The sequence below is a fragment of the Sminthopsis crassicaudata genome, chromosome 3 (assembly GCF_048593235.1).
Source record: "Sminthopsis crassicaudata isolate SCR6 chromosome 3, ASM4859323v1, whole genome shotgun sequence".
Classification (NCBI taxonomy): domain Eukaryota; kingdom Metazoa; phylum Chordata; class Mammalia; order Dasyuromorphia; family Dasyuridae; genus Sminthopsis; species Sminthopsis crassicaudata.
The window spans coordinates 447,271,142-447,291,522 of NC_133619.1; the positions used below are offsets into that span (position 1 = coordinate 447,271,142).

Genomic DNA, 20,381 nt, shown 5'->3' on the forward strand with positions numbered 1-20,381 from the left:
CACCGCCCAGAGAGCCTGCCAGGAAAGGGAGGGGGCTCCGGGGATAAAGGGTGTATATTGTGTGGGCGTGAGTGTATCTGTGTGTGGTGAAGGAGATTCGGTAGGGGGAGGAGGATAAGGAGGAGGTGGAGGATGAGGTGGATGGAGTAGAAGAGAAAAGCCAGTGACTGCCTTCCGAAGGGCGGGGTCTTACAACCACTGGGGCGTGTCTGAGAAGGCGTGGCTCAGCCTCTGTGGCTGCTCTCTCTGGTCCAGAGGCTGCTGTTTTTGTTTCCAATTCCTAAGAGCCCAGCTGTGTGCAGGTGGTGGGTTGGAGTATCTGCAGCTAGGAGAGCTGCTCTCAACCTTAGGCGCCTGCTGAGCAACAGGAGCTCAGAAAAAGAGAGCAAGAGAATAAGAGGAAACAGTGAGGCAAGAGGGACAGAGGAGGAAAGAGTTAAGGAAACCGGGACATCTATACGGGTCAGACTCTTTCAGGTGGAGGTGGTGGGCATAGCAACACACAGGCATGCTAGCAAGTAAGTGCTTCCCCCCGCCCCCGTCCCTTGCTTTTCTGTTACTGGGTGGGGTGAGGGCTAGCTGTTGCCATCTCTGCCGCGTTTTCTTTCACCTGTTAGTCTTTTCACTATCATATTTCACTGTGTTCATTATGGTGAAGAAGTTCGGCGATGGGGAAGCGGGGGGGGGGGGGGGGGCGAGGGGGACTGTCGGCGTTTGAGAAGGCTCTAGAAATAGAAGAGGAGCAGAAGCGACTCTGCATTTCGAGATCAGTCTTTGCCTGTTGCTCACTACGAGTGCCTCTGTTTGGTGAAAGGCTTTGAATTCTTGGAGAGAGGCATAAAGGCCAGTGAAAGAATTGCTTAATATGGGGTGGGTTTAGAAATATTTTCAGTACCCATGTAAAGAAGAGTATTTATTGTTTATTTCTTTTTCATTTTTCATCTGGAAAGTTAGGACACGCCACATCTGTATAGTTGGTTTTCCTTTGGAAGAAGCAAAAGGGGTACTAAAAATGGTAATTAGCATCGACATAAAAGCAAGGCTTCTATAAATTAATTATTCCTTCATCAAGAAAAATATTTTATTATTTTGATAATGGATAAACTTCCAGTTGAAAATATTTTCCCCTTTACTTTTCATGGATCTTCCTCCCAAAGCACTATTTAGATGGAGAGAGAATTTGGAATTAGTTAAAAATAATAGAGGTTAAAGGCTGTTACTGAAATATAAAATATATGTCCTGGTTATTATTCATATGACTTTATTAGATGGTTTTAAAATAAGTAAATTCTACCTCATTTCTATCCATTTTAACAAGAAAGTTTTGGCTTTAACTTTGAAAAGAGTAAACATAAACTGAACATAGTATTTTAAATAAAGACAAAAAAGATAAGCTACTTATAATATTTAACATTTATATCATGCTCAAGATTTACGTGTGTTTCCTCATGTGATCTCAGTTGCTAGAGGATCATAGAGTTGGCACTGGAAAGAACTTCTCAGGCCATATAGTCCAATACTCTCCGTTTTACAGATGAAAAAAATCAAGTTTTACAGGCATTAAATGACAGGTAGAATTGGAATCCAGATCCTCTGATTCCAAAGTCTGTTTTGGAAATTACATTACCTCTTTTAAATCATTATTTTGATTGTAACACCTTAAATATGCATCTGCTCTCTTATAAACAAGTTATATTCTTCCCCTTCTTCCAAATTATCTTTACATTTTTGGATGCTGTTCCTACAAAAATATTTTTATTAAAGCTATTATTTTATATGCAAAGAAAAAAGCATTATAGAATTGTAACTAGAAACTATCATCACCTCTAATTCATGATTTCCATGTCTTTCTTAAGCTATGATTCATTTTCCTAGAAATTCTGGTAAGCAGAATTTTAAAAACATTTCCATTGATTAGTTGTAGAGTGATATTTGATCTTGATGCAATGAGCTACCCATAATGCTGAAACTGCAAGTACCCTTTACCCATAAGAAAAGAACAATGGTAGGCCAAATTTCATATTACATGTGATGTGCATTTGGGTACACACATACACATAGAGATATTTCATTCCTGCTTGCAACAAGAGATTTGACATGGTAAAGATCTTTATCACTCTTTTGTAGGAATGATCTCCTCAAGCTAATCATTTAGCTAGTGACTTTATGGGGAAGTATAATGACCTGCAGTCTCTGTGTGATATTACTTCACTTAATGGGTACCATAGCAAGCCACCTACATATAGAACATCACATAAATAGGACACAGAGACAGAATGAGGCAGACTAGTTCAGATTTAGCCATATACCCAAAAAAATCTGTCTCAAGCTTTCCACTTCTCAGATTGAGGATGGGGGTGGGGAGAGGTGGTTATCAGACCTTTCTGTAGTGCTAGTATTTCTGTTTTCTTCTTTCCCTTTCCCTTCTTCTTCCTTTTCCTTTGTGCTTTTCTTTTTCTCTTTCCTCTTATCCATTTTGACTATCCAGTACCCTGAATGAAGGAATAACTTTATTTATTTAAAAATAGTCCAATATTGCAACTTTCACATTTCTTGTTGCCAACTGAAATTCATATAATAGTAGAAACCTGGGTCAGTTTAGTCTTCCTTATCAATGAATCTTTATTGGCCTTCTCCTAATTACATAGTATTGGATACAGGGTGTGTGTGTGTGTGTGTGTGTGTGTGTGTGTGTGTGTGTGTGTGTGTGTGTGTGTGTGTGTAATATGAGATGTGATACAAACAAAACAGCTCAACTTGAGGAGATTTTTAAAAATTACATTGTAAATATATAGCCCCAACATTCCAGGGCTGACAATTTATAAAAAACAGAACATTTTAAAAAATATTCTTCATTATATTCTAATCCTTTTCATAAAATAAGCATCATTTTAATTCTTTGCACAGTGTTATGCTGAGTAATGTGGAAGACTTGAAGGAATGCTAGGTTACTAGTCATTGCCTTACAAAGTATGTAGCCTAGTTTAGAATAAACAGTCTCAAAAATAATATGAGACACTATAAAGTATAAGATGAGTGGCACAATATACTGGGAACTAAGAAATGGAGAACCACTTCTGTCTGTTCTGATAAATCTTAGGTAATTTTAAGGAAATTATTGGTTCAAAAACTGAAGTAATATAAAAAGTCCAGGGCTCAAAAATCAGAAAACTTGGGTTTATGTTTTGGCTTTGACACTTATTGGAGATTTGAGCTGAGGCAATTAATTTTTTAGTCCTTGTTTTCCTCAAATGTATAAATGGGGAATAATTATTTGGCTCACAGGATTGCAATGAAGAATACTATTTATAATAACTTAAAGGACCAACAAATTTAATTGTTATTCATTTTAAAGGTGAAAATGAGTTGCTTCATGTTTTGAAAATCACAATACAATAGAAAGGAGGCTTGGTATATCATGAATAATACTATCAGTTAGGTTGTGCATGAGTACCATTACTCAATAAAGAATGTTATAATTATTTGGAAGTGTTTTGCATGACTACACATGTATAACATATTGAATTGCTTGCCTTCTCAATGGAGGGTGGTGTTTGGGGAAAAGGAAGTGAGAGAATTCAGAACTCAAAGTTTTAAAAATGAATATTAAAAATTGTCTTTACATATAACTGTGAAAAAATAAAATGCTAAATAAATTTTTAAAAGAGAATGCTATCATCGAGATGGAGAGGAAATTAAAATACTTTTTCTTCTTTTTTCTGTATAATTTTTATTTAATGCATTTTAATGATATTCCTTAATTTTGATAATCTGTCCTTTAAACTACAACTCTATATAGATAGCTAATTAATTAGCTAATTCTCTTAAAAAGAGGTTGTCATCAAATGAAGAAAATTTTCCTGAAGGTATTGATAAGTTTAGTGACAGTTAAAATTAGGGCTCACATGTTCTGATTCTTGCCCTTCTGATTATTTATAAGATCTTCTTTTTAATACAATTCAACAAAGCTTTAAAAACATCAACTATGTGCCAAACACTACTGTGAAATGGGAATCTGGGGTTTTTAGAAATGTCGGTCCTGACCTCAAGGAGCTTATAGCTCACCAAAGGGAAAGGTATCTAAAAGAGGATGAACAGTAATATTTGAGTTGGACGTTAAAGAAAGAAATTTTAAATTTTAAAATTTTATTTTATTTTTAACTTATGCAATAAAACAAGCATTTTGATAACATAGTATAATAAAAAGGTAATTGAACATGAAACTTCATATTATATATTACTTGCTATTCTTTTTAAATATACAACAGTCATCATGATTCTTTTTTTTTTTCCCTTCCTGCTGTCCCTGCCCTAAAAAGGGCCACCAGTAGATACAAACATGTGTGTATGTATAAATGAATATATCCATATGTACAAATATAGACATACATGTATATGTGTATGTTTGTATATTGTATGTATATTAAATTATTATTCAATGCATACACAACAACAAAAAATTTAAGGAGGTCATATACAGGCTAGGAATGAAGTGTTTCTCAGAGTCTGTAGACTATCATGTACCAATGTACAGAAATAAGAGTAGGCAGGATCAATTTTGAATTCAACTTTTATTTGTCTTAAGCATAAAAAGTATGATAAGGAAGTTGGATATAGATTGTATTTGCTAAGATATGTCTACTTTGTTAAGGATTTTAAGTGTTTCTTGAATGTTCACTAAAAAGTTATACTAATATTTTGTTCTAACTCTAGATGCCTGCTGTTGGCAAAATTGTGTCACCCATCAATTCTGCTCAGTTGATTAGAATGTGGGGTTAATGAGGCCAAACTCAGGCATTGATCACCACATATTTCAATTATTTGGCTCTTTACCAGGGTCATTAAGTCTAGTTATTTTTTTTTGTCAGTGGTCAAAATATCTGTGACTCAATGCATCTATAACACTATTACTGAAAGGCAAAAGTACAAATTATTTGAGGTCCATGAATGCCAAGTGCTTGATTAATTTTTGAAATATTTAATAGCTGTATATCAATATAATTGTTTTCTTTTTTACTACTACATATTTTAATTTATGTCAACAGGTTTCATCAGATTGCCACAGTAGTCTATGATACACAGAAACATTCGGAACACTCTCCTTGTAGTGCATACTCTACTAATAGTAGATTTATAAAAAAATCATCTTATTTATGGAGAGGGAAAATATGTTACAATATCTAAAACATGTCATCAAGCACATACAAAGTATTTTCTTTTTTGTTGTTGCATGTTTTTGTTCCTACATCATATTGTATAAATTAATCTTTGGAGTATAAATAAATTGATTTGTTTTGATTTTCTAAGAATAAGTTATGTAGCAATATATGAACAATGTTTTGCTATGTAGCTGCTGCCCAATCCAGTTTTCTTTTCATAAAGAATTCTGTCCTGAAGAATTTTGATTTAGTAATCTCATTCATGCCTGCAACACTTTTAAAAAGGGTGCATGACTTGTCATTAGGGATTATGTGAATATTGTTGGTCTAGATGATGCATTGTGGTTGTCATAATGCTTTAGAGTGCTGATTGAAATAGTGCTCTATCTTATATGCTATCTCTTAGGTTTTTTTTTCTTCAGATGTGCAGCTATTGAAAGTTTGGAGGAAGGATTTGGTTAGAATGAATCTTCTTCGTAAAACTGGGGTTATTCCTTAAGATGAAGATAACATTTTAAAATAAAGATCATTTTAGTTCCAGAAATGAGCTTAAAGAATAATGCAATATTGCTAATAATTATTATATCTCATTAGTACCTTACCCTTATAAAACTGACATGTTTCATTTGTGAAGTCACATGCTGAGCAAAGAGCATCCTATTTTGAGTCCAAAAATGTGGATTCAAATTCTATCTCTAGCTTCTTGTGTGAACTCAAGTAATTCACTTACATTCTCTAGGCTTCAGAACTTTTATTTGTAAAATAAAGCTGTTGGATTTTATGATCTCTGAGGTCTTTTCCACTTATATATTCTCTGATCCTAAGACTAAAGTACATAAGGAATGAAGGAAGCATTGGAAAGAAGAATATGGACTGTTTGGATGAAAGACCCATAAAGAGCAAAAGTAATAACTGGTTTATGTTCAGATACTAAAGGTGCTGCCTCATCAAAGAAAAAAAAAAAACAAAAAACATTTTATTTGCTCAGCTCTGCTGATCAGTCAAATCTCTCATCCCAACTGGGACCCATAAAATTTGGTGACAGAAAATGACTGTCTTTCTTCTTTTCCATTAATATAACTAGAAGCACTACTTGAGTTTTAATATCCTTTCATGCTTTAACCACTCTATGACCTCCCCCTTTTTCTGTCTTCTTGGTCTGCTATGTTTCCCACAAAAATCAATAGTTCAATAACAATCCTATCTCAAGAACTATTTGCATGATAAAGTAGAGAGCTAGCCAAATACTGAAAGATAAGAGGGCTGTGTTGCTGCTGCTCCTCTCCCTTCTTTCTTTTCCTCCTTTTTTTTCCCCCTCTTATTTCTCTTACTTTCCCTTCTTCTGACACTGGGAGATATGAAATTTCTACCTTGGAGAAGCTTATACAGTCTGGTAGTATTTATGATTAAAAAGTGTAGTTGTAAAGGCATTCTGGCAAGATGCTGAGTTTGGCGGTTTTTTGAAATTGTCCAGTATGTTTTCAAATTAATATGCTTTGAATCTTATTGTGTAATACTGAGAGATCTAATGGGAAAACCCTCTTATCTTTCTCTCTTGCTCCTCATCCTTATCAGAACATAAAAACTATTTTTAAATGTCAAGTTCCATTTAAGTTTTTTTTTTTTAATTCTTGCATTCTTTTAGGATATGTACAATAGAATTTCAGAATATTTTGAAGGGGATGTTAAACTGCTAATGTTGCAGAGAAAGCTAAATATTGTTGTTTTTAAAAGGGAAAGATCACTCATGTAATGCAAGATCTTCCTTAGCCACTGACTGAACTCTAATTATTTATTGTTTCTTTAAAATTGAGAAATACTTTAGGAATTTACTAAGTTCTTTGACCTTCTTCCTCCCTCCGCCCCCTCCCCTCCTCCCCCCCCTGCCTTCTAGGTAAGTTTTGCTAGCTAGTTATCTACTTTGCCATCCTTACATTGATTTTTAATTATCTGGAATAATGAAAAGGTAATATTTTTTAAAAAGGAATATTTTTAACAGTAAATGGTTCCTTCTCAGTCTTTATGCCTAAGTATTAGATTTTATGGATTCAGCAGCATTATCAAAATTCCTCTGAGGTAACTATTAGCAGAGACCAAGCTGAATTGATGACCCTTTTAGGTAATGATATTCTTAATTATAGGATCTGTAGCAATTATGGATTTTAAGACTTTTTCATTAAGATTATAAATACCCTTATTGTACTATGTTAGTAGTATAATATATATCACTGTGAGTACAAAATAAGTAAAAAGCATCTTTTAGATGGTCTACAAAGCCATATGGAAAAGGATATTTTCAAAATACCCCCTTGATTATTTTCCCTTTCCTCTATTTGAAAATGTTGATTTTTTATGAACATAACCATTCAAAACAGATTTCATAAAAAAAAAGTTTTATTACTTTCAAATTATATCCATAGTGTTTTGTAAAATAGACACTAAGTATTCCAAGGGATTGAGAGATAGGATCAGACTTTTAAAGGGGCTGTTTGCTAGGTAGAGTAAAGCAGAAAGGCCAAAGAGAACTATGAATGATCCAGCCACAAGTTCCATGTAGCCAGAATCAGATTAAAATGTAAATGAAAAATGTTTGACAAAATAAATAAAAATACAATATAATGCAATATATTTGTGATTTTCTAAATCAGTTCAAACAAGTGGGAATTCATTTCTATTTGAATTAGACATCCTTGATGTACAGAATGGAGTACTGGTCTTGGAGTCAAGAAAACTTGAGTTCAAATTCCACTTCATATACTTAGTAGTAGTATAACTTTGGACAAGTAACTTATGCTTTCTCCTCCTCAGTTTCCTCATCTGTAAAATGAGGAAATAATGTCCTCTGTTTCTTAGGGCAACTGCAAAAATAAGATCAGATAATGTATGTTAAGTGGTTTGCATATTTTAAAGTTTAATTAAATCACAGCTATTTTGTTTTTAATATATAGTGAACAAGATAAATTTAAGTTCTTTGAAGAAAAACCTTATCTCATAACAAATTATGATGACTTGTTGACTTAGACATTTGGAGCTCAAATTTATTGTTGTATCTTAAGAGATCATTTCAATTGAGTTTTTATATATTTAATGTAAATGATTTCACACATAAAATATGTAATCTGTTCATCTAAAGTCTGTCCTTGTTCTTGCTTTTAAATCTATGCCAATGGATATGACAGTCATCTATCAGTCTTTTTAATAGCAGTTAGGCACTTATAAATTACTATGGCATTATATCGGATATAGAAAATTATCTCTTCATATCTTCTACTAATAGATCATGTCAGTTACCCCACCCCAGCACTAGATGCCTTTTACCTCCAGCATCCAGTAAAGTAGCCAAATACCTTCATTCTTCTTTCCAGTATTCCTGACATCTATTGCTTTCTTTCCATTTCTATTGATGTGATTCATTCAGACCTAGATTTTTGCTTATATTTTTATTGATACAGCCTTTTAACTAAATAACCTTTGAATTGTTCTCACTATTTCTTATCTTTCTCTTTTTCAATTTATCTTTTCGTATAATTGCTAGATTAAACTTCATAATATAATTTATTTCATCATTATGTTCATACTCTATGTCATGCAGCTGTTCAAATATTCAGACTCAATCTGGTATTCAAGGCTTATAATTCTATGCTACCTTTGTAGCCTTAGCTCACATGATTTTTAAAAATATTATCTAGTCCTGCCACATTAATTAACTCAGCAGTTTTACAAATAAAGCCCATATTATCCACACCCACCACATATATTTCTTGGCTTATTTCATTCCCTATACCTGAAATGCCTTGCAATCCTACTTGTAAGTTAGGATCCAGATAAAATGTTTTTGATTACCTAGTCAGTTATAAATCTTAAAATCATAGATCATAAATTGAAAGTGGGATGGTAATTCATTGAGTCCAACCCCTTCATTTTAATAGTGACTTCTCCAAGGTCCTATAAGTAGTGAGTGGCAGAGTATAAAATAGCTTATATGCATTATCTCATGTAATCATGTTACAACCAAATTGCTCTCTTATTCACTTAACTATTTTAATTGTTTTTCTATCTATAATGAAACTTCTTTGAGGGCAAATACTACTTATTTTTAATTTCCATTTTGCTGGATAGCACAGTGCTTTGAGGAGTGGAGACACTTAAAGTGTATACTGAATGTTAAAGGAAGATTAATAGTTCAGATATTCAAGTTGGATTATAGAATTTCAAGGTGAAAGGGACCATAGAGATTATCTAGTTGAATTTCTCTCATTTTATGGTAAAGGAAAATAGGTTCCAGATAAACCACATGGCTAAACTTAATTAACATTTATTAATTTTGAAATATAGTATTCATTTTCAAATATAATGCTCTTTTTATACTGTTTCCTCATTGATGTAAATGTTCAAATATTTTTTTAAACATGGAGAATTTATATGACTATTACTTTTACATACCTGATCAATCATTTCATCATGGGTCATTTATTTTGTAAAGAAAGGACTCAGTTATTGCATGAATAAATCTAATTGAGGGTAATGCTATGTATATTTTTCCTAGCAATTTTGTGCCAGTAGAATATGTTGTATGAAGGAATAAAATATAGCAATGTCTAACTTATGACCGTAAGGTATTATGAGAAATAAGAAGTGTTGTAAAGAAGGGTTCTCCTGACAAATGCTATGTGGTCAAGTTTCAAAGGGACATGTATCTGGTCTTGCACTGGACGCTGCTTCAGTTTTGTTAAGTTCTTTCCAAGTTCAAATTCTATAATGCTGTGACGTCATATGGCATACAATTAAGATGACTAATTTAGCAATCAGTTACATAGTTTCCCCTTGAACTTTCTTCTATGTGACAGAAGATGAAGTACTGTACAAGATAGCATGTTGTGTAGTACACACACCAACCTAGGAATCAGATATCATGAATTCTAGGATGCTGTAGAATATATATCAACCTAGGAATCAGAAGTCTTAAATTCTAGTTGTGGATTTACAATTCAGTAGCAGAATGGCATTGAACAAATAATTTAATCAAAGTGGTTCTCAATTTCTTCAACTATAGAATAAAAGACTTGGGCTAACACATTAGGTCATAGGATCATTGATTTAAACTACAAGCGACCTTGGAGGTCTTCTTTTAGCAGATAATCTCCAAGGTCCCTTCTGACCCCAACATTTATTGATTTTAAAGAAACTGCAAAGGGGGAACTAAGAGGAATTAAATTGAGAAGCACATAGTAGAGAACAATAGCACTAAACTTATAGTTAGAAGGAATGTAGGTATGAATCCTATGTGTGACACTTATTTATTGAGTGAATTTAGTTATTTAACTGTCCTTAGCTTTAGCTTTTTCCAATCTGTAAAATGAAAGTAATGCCTGTATTATTTCCCTCATCTGTTGATGATGGAAGGGATAGAATAGGAGTTGAAGAGCCCATGAGGAAAAAAAATTAACTACAGGTCTTTTTATGTCTTAGATCATTGCCCTGGGCATTTATCACAATTGAACATTATTACAATATTGTTATTACCGAATACAGTGTTCTCCGTATACAGTTTATACTTTGTATCAGTTCATATGTCTTCCAGGCTTTTTCAAAACCATTTATCATTTCTTATAGCACAACCTCACAATCATATACCATAACCTGTTTAGCCATTCCCTAATTGATGGACATCCTTTAATTTCTAATTCTTTGCTACCACAAAAAAAGAGCTACTATGAATATGTTTGTATGTCTAGGTCTTCTTGCTTTTCCTTTGATCTTTTGGAATACAAATGGAGTTTGGATTGGTATTGTGTCAAAAGAAATATACAGCTTTATAGCCTTCTGGGAATAATTCAAAATTCTCTAGAATAGTTGTACCAGTTCACAATTCCATCAACTCTGCATTAGTGTCCCAATTTTTCCAATTTTTCTCCAACATTTGTTATTTTCCTTTTCTGTTATGTTATTCAATTTGATAGGTATACGGTGATTACTCAGAATTGCTTTAATTTCTTCTTTTCTAATCAATAGTGATTTAGAGCAATTTTCTTTCATATGGCCTTCTACACCTTAAAGTTCAATATAAACTAATGTTATTATTATAAGAGATAGCTGACAAGAGAAAAGACTAAAACCTTACCAAGTAGAAAAGCATAATTTAAGGGAAATTCTATAAAGTCTATATAGCTGCTCTGCTTATACAATTAGAAAAAGAAGACTATCCCTGCCTTCAAAAATCTTATATTCTAATGGAGGGAGAAAAGATATAGTGGCATGGTGACCAGGTAAGAAGAGTCGTAGGGATGCTGAGTTGATTCCTGATTCCAATCAATAGGCATTCCTTTTCCAGAAACAAGAATAGTATCAATGTTTGTGTCTAGTGCAAAGTTGATTGGGGATGATGAGTACACATATGTTTGTAAAGTATTACAAGATGACCTGGATGAATGTAGAAGATGTCAAGTGTTGAATCTGTTCTGGGACCTAAGGCTGCCTAGATATGGTCTAGTTGAGTTCTGCCACCCTTAAACCTCATTATTTTTCATGCTTGTTCCACCTCTGAGTCTGATTTATGAGAATTCCTTCTCTAACCAACTTGCTATCTTTCCATCTTTCCTGAACCATACTTCTCATTGGACTTTCATTTCATCCTCTTCTCACCCTTCAATCTGTGTTTGAATCCTAGTGACCATGGGCTAGCTATTTACAGTCAGTTGCTTTAGTGCTCAAAAAGACTTTTGGAACAGACTTGCAATTAGGATAGCTATTTCCTGAAATAAATTAATGTAACTGTGATTTTGTGAAAAGAAAAAAATTAGAGTACATGTTTCCAAGCATTTTGTCTTTATGTGTGAATCACTGAGTAGTTCCATATATGAGTAGAGGTTACTAAAATTATGGTATTGATATTTCATTGTAATAATTATTAGAAAATTGCAAGTATAAGTTGTTTTTTTTTAATACTGCCATTATAAGAATGCTTGGGGTATTTTTGCAATGTTGATGCTATTTTGACATTCATCTGTTCCTTTCAAGAATAATTTAATACACATTGTAAGATTTATTTCAAAACTCAAATCTATTATTAACATTAGACAAAGTAGACTTTATTGGATTAAATCAAATGTTTGGTGGATTTTCTTGATATGTGAAAACTGATTTTTAGAATATTTTCTTTTGGAGGGGAGATAATATTGGACTTGAAGCCAGAAAATATATTTAAATTGTGATTCTATCATCTATTAGTTATATGATTTGACATCTGTTGTTTGCCTGTTTGTTCAACTCTAAATCAAAGAAGATAGGTGTGATTATATAATCTATTTTGTTACTAATATTTGGTGATCTTTGGTTACATTTGGAGTTAGCTGATACAAAAAGAGTTTGCACATATAGGTCTATTAATTTTCTTTTATCTCTTTGAATACAAACCTAGTATGAAGTGGTCTTGTTGTGTCAAAGATTTAATAAACTTCTGGTCATAATTATAAATTCTTCTCTAGAATTGATTCTCCACATGGGATAATTTAAATATAATCAATAATGAGTCTGTTTTCACCTTTAATTATTTTCAGAACCTCACATTCTTAACTTCAAAAACTGTTCTGACTTCATTTTATACTCAGAATAGCACTTTACAAATATGATGAGAGACTGTGTTACACTGTTGTACTTAGGAATATATGTTTTTAATATTATTTTCCTTTTAATACTCCTTAATAGGAGTGTTGTACTTAGGAAGATATGGCTTTAAATTCTACCTCCACATTTGTAGCCTTGTGACCAAAGGCAATTCATTTAACATGTCAGAGCCTCATTATAGGCAGCTAAGAGCCAAGGAGAATAGATTCTTGGATTTGGAATCCAGGGACCTTACTTTGAGTCTTGCTTGCCTCACTTAGCTGTGTGATCTGGTCAAGTCATTTAATCTCTCAGATTTAGTTTCTTCATCTATAAGATCTCATCTACCTGCCAATGATTTTGTGAAATCAGGATTGTTGTTAGGATCATTTGAAAATGTGAAGCATTTTGGAAACCTTAAAGTATTATCAAATGCTAGGTATTGTCATACTAGCTATTATTGTGTCTAAAATTCATTTTTACATGAAAATTTTGTTTTTATAACAGTTCTAATCAACTTAAACAATGATTACAAAATTGAAATATTTTTTTTAATTTCATTCAAATGCTGATGCTTGAGGAAATATGGTGTTCAAAGACAGGTGGAAAATTAAAGGAAAAAGTAAGCTCTGGTGGAAATTTCTAAAAAAAGATGTGGTACTTTTTTAAGACTTTAGAAGTTGATGGCACAGATTCCGTATAGTGAAGTACATGTACCAAAATTTGTTATTTTGCTCTTTAGCACAGACATATTCTTAGAATGTTGGGTTAGCTATACTTGAGATAATTTTTGGCTCACAAATTGAAATAGGAAGAAAGAGAGAGACAAAGAAAGGAGAGAGAGATTAATCTTGAAATAACTGAGCAACTAAGAGAGGAAAAGGATTAGAAATAGGAGGAAGAGGAAAAGAAGGAGGAAGACAAACAGAAATAAACACACAGAAAAGACAGAGATTTCAAAGACAGAGATACACAGAGAGATGGAGAGACAGAGAGACAGACAAACACACAGAGAAAAACAGACAAGACTGAGGAGGAGCAGGAAAGTAAATAGAAATCTGTTGTCTGGAAGAAAAATGAACTTATTTGGGAACAATGAAAGAGCAAAATAAAAAGAATATGAAGACATGATCTCTTTGAGAAAATATGTTAAGTATGGATATGTTGTGAAAGTGTGTCAATGTAATCCTTAACCTTAGCCACCAGTTAGTACCATTTTACTGGAAACATCTTGGTTACTTAACTTGAGTAAACATCATAAAGGGAGACAGTAGCTTTGGCATGAGTAAAAGAATGAAGAGGCATCATTCAATCAACCATTTATAGCTAAGACATTAACAAATTATATGTTCCATAATTTTCAGAGTTCCTGTATCAATAATACAAAATACTGATACACAAACACATTTCCGATCTGAACATGTATTTGTGATTGGAGAAGTATTAAAGAATATTGAATAAAGAGATGGCCTCCAAGTCAAGAAAACTAACACATACTCATGGCATGGTGTGACCTTTGAAAAGTCATTTTGCTTATCAGCTTTAAATTACATAGAAATTGCCAATCTATATTAGTATAAAGATTTTTGCCTTGAGAGTTCTCTATGAAAATGAAATCACAGGTCTATTTTTTTAAAAATCCAAGTCAGTGGCACACTCCTCACTATTTAATAAAATTATGTCTTCAAAAAGTCAATATATTAAATTATTTTCAGTATTAAATTTTTATATTAGTTTTTGGCCACAAGTTGTGGAAATTATATATATATGTATATATATACATATGTATGCATACATATGTGTGTATATATAGATGTGTGTACATATATAGGTATGTAAATATGTGTGTATACATACTATTTATCTTTCTATCTTTATGTTTCTATATATCTATATCTAACTGTTTCCAACATAACTGAAAGGGCAATTTACATTTAACATATGTGGTTTATTCTTATGAATTGGATGGCATATGGCAGACTCATAGATATATCAGTACTGACCAGGATAGCTCCCTATTTAGTTTTCATTGATACGCCTTCATTGAACACCAGTGACACTGAGCATCTAATATGTGTCACTGTTGTTTAGTTTATATAGTACTTTTTCACTAAGAGAGAGGGTTTAGAGGAATCAAGACATGGGAAGTTATCATTATCTCTTGCAAAGAAAACACTTCACAAGCATATCCTTTTGAACTGTTACTGAAATCCTCAAATAATAGTTGATTTCATAATTGCTATAGCTTAGTGAAAAGACTTTTATGTTTGTAGTCAGAGAACCAGGATTCAAATTCTGATTTGCAGTTTTTAATTTATATTATTATTGGAGAAATCACCTAACTTACCGAGTCCTCAATGTCTCCATTTTTAAATGAGGAAGTTAGATTATATGACCTCTGTTGTCTATAGAGTACTATATCCCCAAATGGTTATGTGGTTGTATCATGTCAAGAAGGAGCTTAGACAATTGGGGCATAAACTATGATTTTTTAAAACTGACTTATAGGCAAGTTTGTCACAAATATCTGAATGATGATTTTTCAGTTTGACCTTGGGTCTCCTCTTCTTGCACTAAGAGGCAATGTTCAATGAATGGTTGTGTCATTTCTAGAACAAAGCTGATATTTTTTGAGAACTCACAACTATCTTGGACCAAATTTGGGGGAATAAGTACGTAAAAACCACACTTAATCATTGATCTCCTCTTCCATTACATTAATTCTTAGTGAATAAGATTATATTTTTTCACTTCAATTTGATACCTTTCTGCACATTGTCAGATTGAGAACTACAGAGGAATAGGATATATACTCTGAGCATTACTTGTCACATTGGGCTTCCATGTTGAGAGGAATTAAATTTGTAGCCACTAAGTCTTCATGTTAGCCACATGTTATCAGGTAAATATTTTTCTTATAACAAGCATATGAGGGTAAGTATGATTTTTGTTGTGGTTTTATTTGTTGTTTGTTTTTTAACCTGTTTACAAGAAAGGAAGATAAAGCATGACTTACTAAAGTTTTCAAAGAATAACTTTCATAGCCAGGATTTGAATAAGGATTTTTATTTCTAAGTTTCATGTCCTTTCTACACTGCCTCATTTTTTAATGATCTCACATCATTTTGAAGTTTACAAAAGCACTTTACACATATTGTCTTATTCAATGCCAAAATGTATGGTTTAGTGCAGTGTCATCAACAATGAGGTATTATTCATCTATATTTTATCTTCAATAATGCTACTCTTCATTTACTAATAACAAATTTATTAATGCTTAGCTTTCTATTAATATAGCTAATAGTTATGTAGAGAGCTTTATTACTTGGGAAGTGATTTACATATAATCTTATTTGATCCTTATAACCCTGTAAGGTAGATGCTGTTTTTAGAAATTACTTTATAGATGAAGAAACAGATGGAATAAGGTTAAGTGATTTGCTTAGGGTCCCACAACTAATAAAAATCTGAAGCAGAATTCAAAAACTATAGCTCTTTTGAACCTCAAATGTGGCAATCTAAACACATTTCCTCAATACCCATTATACTTATATAGACAATGTAACACCAGTGTTATACTAGAGCAAGATTTTAAAAATTGCAAAATCCTAAGTTTAATTATAGAGGAAACATTGCGTGGTTGATAGAGAATTAGCCTCTCAGGAAAATGGGGATTCTTGCATGTGTTGAATATGTGACCCTGAGCAAGACTCTTAGCCTATCAGTGATTATGGAACTTACCTAAGATTATGAATTTCAGCACCATTAATAATGTTTTCTGTTGGAGAAACATCTGGTCCCAGATTTAAAAAAAAAAAGAGTATGAGTTATTATTCAATTTGGATAAAACACGAGACTTGAAGCCAGAAGACCTGAGTTCAAAATTTTCCTTGAATATTTATTAATTCTATGATCATATAATCTGGTAGTATAATCTCTCTCAGCTAGTTTCCTTCTTTGGAAAATAGTGATCATAATAGCACCTACTTTATATGGTTGTGGTGATAACAAAATGACAATATACATAGAGTATTTTGCAAATCTCAATGTTGTTTATGTATAATGTTAAATGTATAACATTTTATGACCTCATTTAGAGTTTTCTTGGCAAAGATACTGGAGAAGTTTGCCATTTTTCTTTTCCAGATCCAGCATGGAAACTAATACAAACAGAATTAAATGATTTGTCTAAGTCACATAGCTAATAAGTGTGTGAGATGCGATTGAACTCAGGAAGAGGAATCTTCCTGGCTCTAGGCCCAGCACTATATACACTGAGCCATCTAACTGCAAATCTTAATATATTAAATAAAGATTAGGTATTAGTTTATTGATATTATTATTGCCTGTTTAATCTTTACTTATCCAAATATTTGTTTTCCCTATGCTTCTCACATCTGAGGCTTTTTCTCAGCTTTTGGCCCCAGACTCTTCTCAGTTATTTTTGAGAGGAAAAGTGATAATTGCTTTCTTAAAACATCTTAATTAAACATTGTTTTTTTCCCGGAATTCTAAGCACCTTTTTACTATATCTGACCTGTAGTTCTTAATCTCCTTTCTCAAAATGGATTGCTGCATCATTGTAGGATGCTTCTTCATTTGCTCATATATCAGCGAGATGTGTTTTTCCTCTGAGGAAATCATTCTTCCATTTGTATATCTGGCTTTTAATGGAATATTCATACTTTTTTTTTACACTCTATGATAACTAAACATAACATTTTTCTCTCTAGTATCTGTATAGATATTTTCAACACCTACTCTAAAATTGAAGGCACTTAATATCCTAACAAAAACAAATTAGCCTTCCAGTAATTAAATAATATTAACATGAAATGGACATGGCATAGATAAAAGAACACTGAATAAGGACACTTGGGTTCCAGTTTCTATTCTTCTAGTCACTAATTCCCAAAGCCTAGCAAGTTACATCTTTTCTGTGAATCTCAGTCTTGTCATCTGTAAAATGGAAAGGTTGAATTAAATCATCTCTAACATCACTTACAAACCTAAGAAACCTGAGTCCCAGTCCCAAACGTTTTTTAATTTAATTTTTATTTATTTCTTAAAGCTTTTTATTTACAAAACATATGCATGGGTAATTTTTCAACAATGACTCTAGCAAAACCTGTTCCAAATTTTCCTCTCCTTCCGCCCACTCCTAATATGTATACATATTCATACAGTTATCTTGCTGCACACACACACACACACACACACACACACACACACACACACACACACACAAATATCAGATCAAGAAGGAAGGAAAAAACTGCAAAAGCAAACAAAATGCAAGCAAATAACAACAAATAGAGTGAGAATGCCACAGTCAGTTCCCACTGACTCTCTTTGGGTATAGATGGCTCTCTTTCTCATTGAGCAAGTGTAACTTGTTTGACTCATCTCAATGTTGAAAAGAGCCACGTCCATCAGAATTGATCATCATATAGTCTTCTTCTTGCTGTGTATGATGATCTCCTGCTTCTGCTCATTTCACTTAGTTTTAATTCATGTAAGTCTCTCCAGGCCTCTCTGAAGTCATCCTGCTGGGTGTCAAACGTGTTTTTTTTTTTTTTAAGTTCCTTCTTCTCTCTTATTATAACAAAATTTGAATTCAAGTTTAAAATCAAACATGGCCCTTTCTAACCAGTTATAAGAACTTTGGAAAACAGAATGGAATACTTTTGAAACAATTAAACAAATGCTTGTTTATTGAAAGAGCTACAAATGATCACCTTCCTTAAATAATCTTTCTTCCCAATAAATTACTTAGAATCTAATTATGTAATTTTTGTTTCTTCCTCTTGTCAACTGTTGTCTTTTAAATTACTTTTCACATAAGAGAATGTAGAATCTGGAAGGAGTACCAGACTTAATCCAGTTTAACCCATCTTTATTTAAGAATCCCATTAACAGCATCAATTTTCTAACCTGTTAGATAAAGGAGTAAATTTTCAGAAAACTCATTATCAATGGCTCTTGTGACATTAACTTATTCAATAACTTTAATACTATAGATTTTCTCTCCATTCTATCTCTGCCATCAAATCCAAGGACTTCAAGATATCTGTATTGGTGGATTTATTTGAGTTCTGTTGCTTTAGTCTTTGTCTTTACTCTGCTTCACCAATATTCTCTAATGTATTTCTCTTTTTGACATAGAACACTATTTCTAAGATCCTAAACTCTGAAACTTCATTTTCCGACCACAAGCTCCTACTAAATGCTTCTCCTGATCTTTTTTCTAGCTCGTTTTTATTTCTCATTACCACTAAGATTTTTCCTCCCCCTTGATGTGACTTTTAATCTTTCAAATCCTCCCTCTACTGTCTAGTTTCCCTCCATTGTGAATTCATTTAATTCCTATGCCCCCTATGGTCTTGAATCCATGATCAGTTACCTTAAATAGCTATATCACTCTATAATCTTTCATACCTCTAACAGCCTACCATTTCTCAATCTGAGAAGCCACTACCATTTGTAATAATGAGTTTACTACCGAATGGTCGAGTGTCAGTGATTGTGGTTGTTCACTGAATTTTCAGTTGTGTTCAACTCTTTGTGTTCCTGTTTCCCTGTGTTTTTTTGGCAAAGATACTGAAATGGTTTGCTATTTTCTTCTCCAGTTCATTTCACAGGTAAGGAAATTCAGCTAAATAGTGTTAAATGACTTGCTCAGGATCACATAGCTAATAAGTGTCTGAGGCTGGATTTGAACTAAGGAAGATGAGTTTTCGCGACTCCAGGCCTGACAATTTATCTATAGCACCACCTACATTTTTTCTGTATTTTAAATATTTTTATTTTTATTCTATATTCTATAATATATGTTTATATTAATTATATAATCTATGTTGAGCTGGTTTATATAACTGTGATGTTGTTCAAATGTTATAATTCTTTATTGCATTGTCTTTCATGACTGTCAAACTTTTAACTATTTATTTTAAATTGTGAAAAAATTACAGGAAGGGATTTAATTAAATTAGAGATCCGTTACTCTTTGCACTTTTAAAAATCACAACGGAAATTTATGAAAGAATTATATTCCTCTTTTTTCTATTGCCCTGCTATTTCAGTCATATCTGACTCTTCATGACTCCATTTGGCAAAGACTTTTGGAGTGGTATGCCATTTCCTTCTATAGATCATTTTATTGATGAGAAACTGATAAACAGAATTATTTGCCCGGAGTAACACCACTAATAGATATCTGAAACTGGAAGGAAGATGAATCTTTCTAAACTCCCAGCCTGGTGCTCTGTCCACTATATATCTTAGCTCTCCTTTTTTCTATTGTTTTAAGCATATTAATTAGGAACCAGTTAGATGGTTAATCAAATTAAAGTGTTTGAGATAGAGGCAAGAAGACCTGAATTCAAATTCAGCCTCATTCACTTAGCAGCTATGTGACTCTGGGCAAATCAGTTAACCTTATTTACTTATGTTACTCATCTGAAAATGATCTAGAGAAGGAAATGGCAAATTATCTAGTATCTCTGCCAACAAAACACCAAATGGGGTTATGTAGTGTTAAACACAACTGAAAAGCAACAACAATCAGGAAGCACAGGGATAAATTTATAGGATCCAAAAAAACCCCCACCTAATTATAAT

At 32.7% G+C, this 20,381-nt stretch overlaps 1 protein-coding gene across 4 annotated transcripts in view; it reads left to right on the forward strand.

Annotated features, from left to right (window-relative positions):
- The first annotated feature begins 229 nt into the window (after window positions 1-229).
- Window positions 230-20,381, forward strand: part of LOC141562904 (sodium channel protein type 9 subunit alpha) — a 185,140-nt gene continuing 164,988 nt past the window's right edge. For all 4 annotated transcript variants that reach the window (XM_074303212.1, XM_074303214.1, XM_074303213.1 and 1 more), the window contains exon 1: window positions 230-518. The gene's annotated coding sequence lies outside the window, so the exon portion shown is untranslated. The remainder of the gene's footprint in view (window positions 519-20,381) is intronic.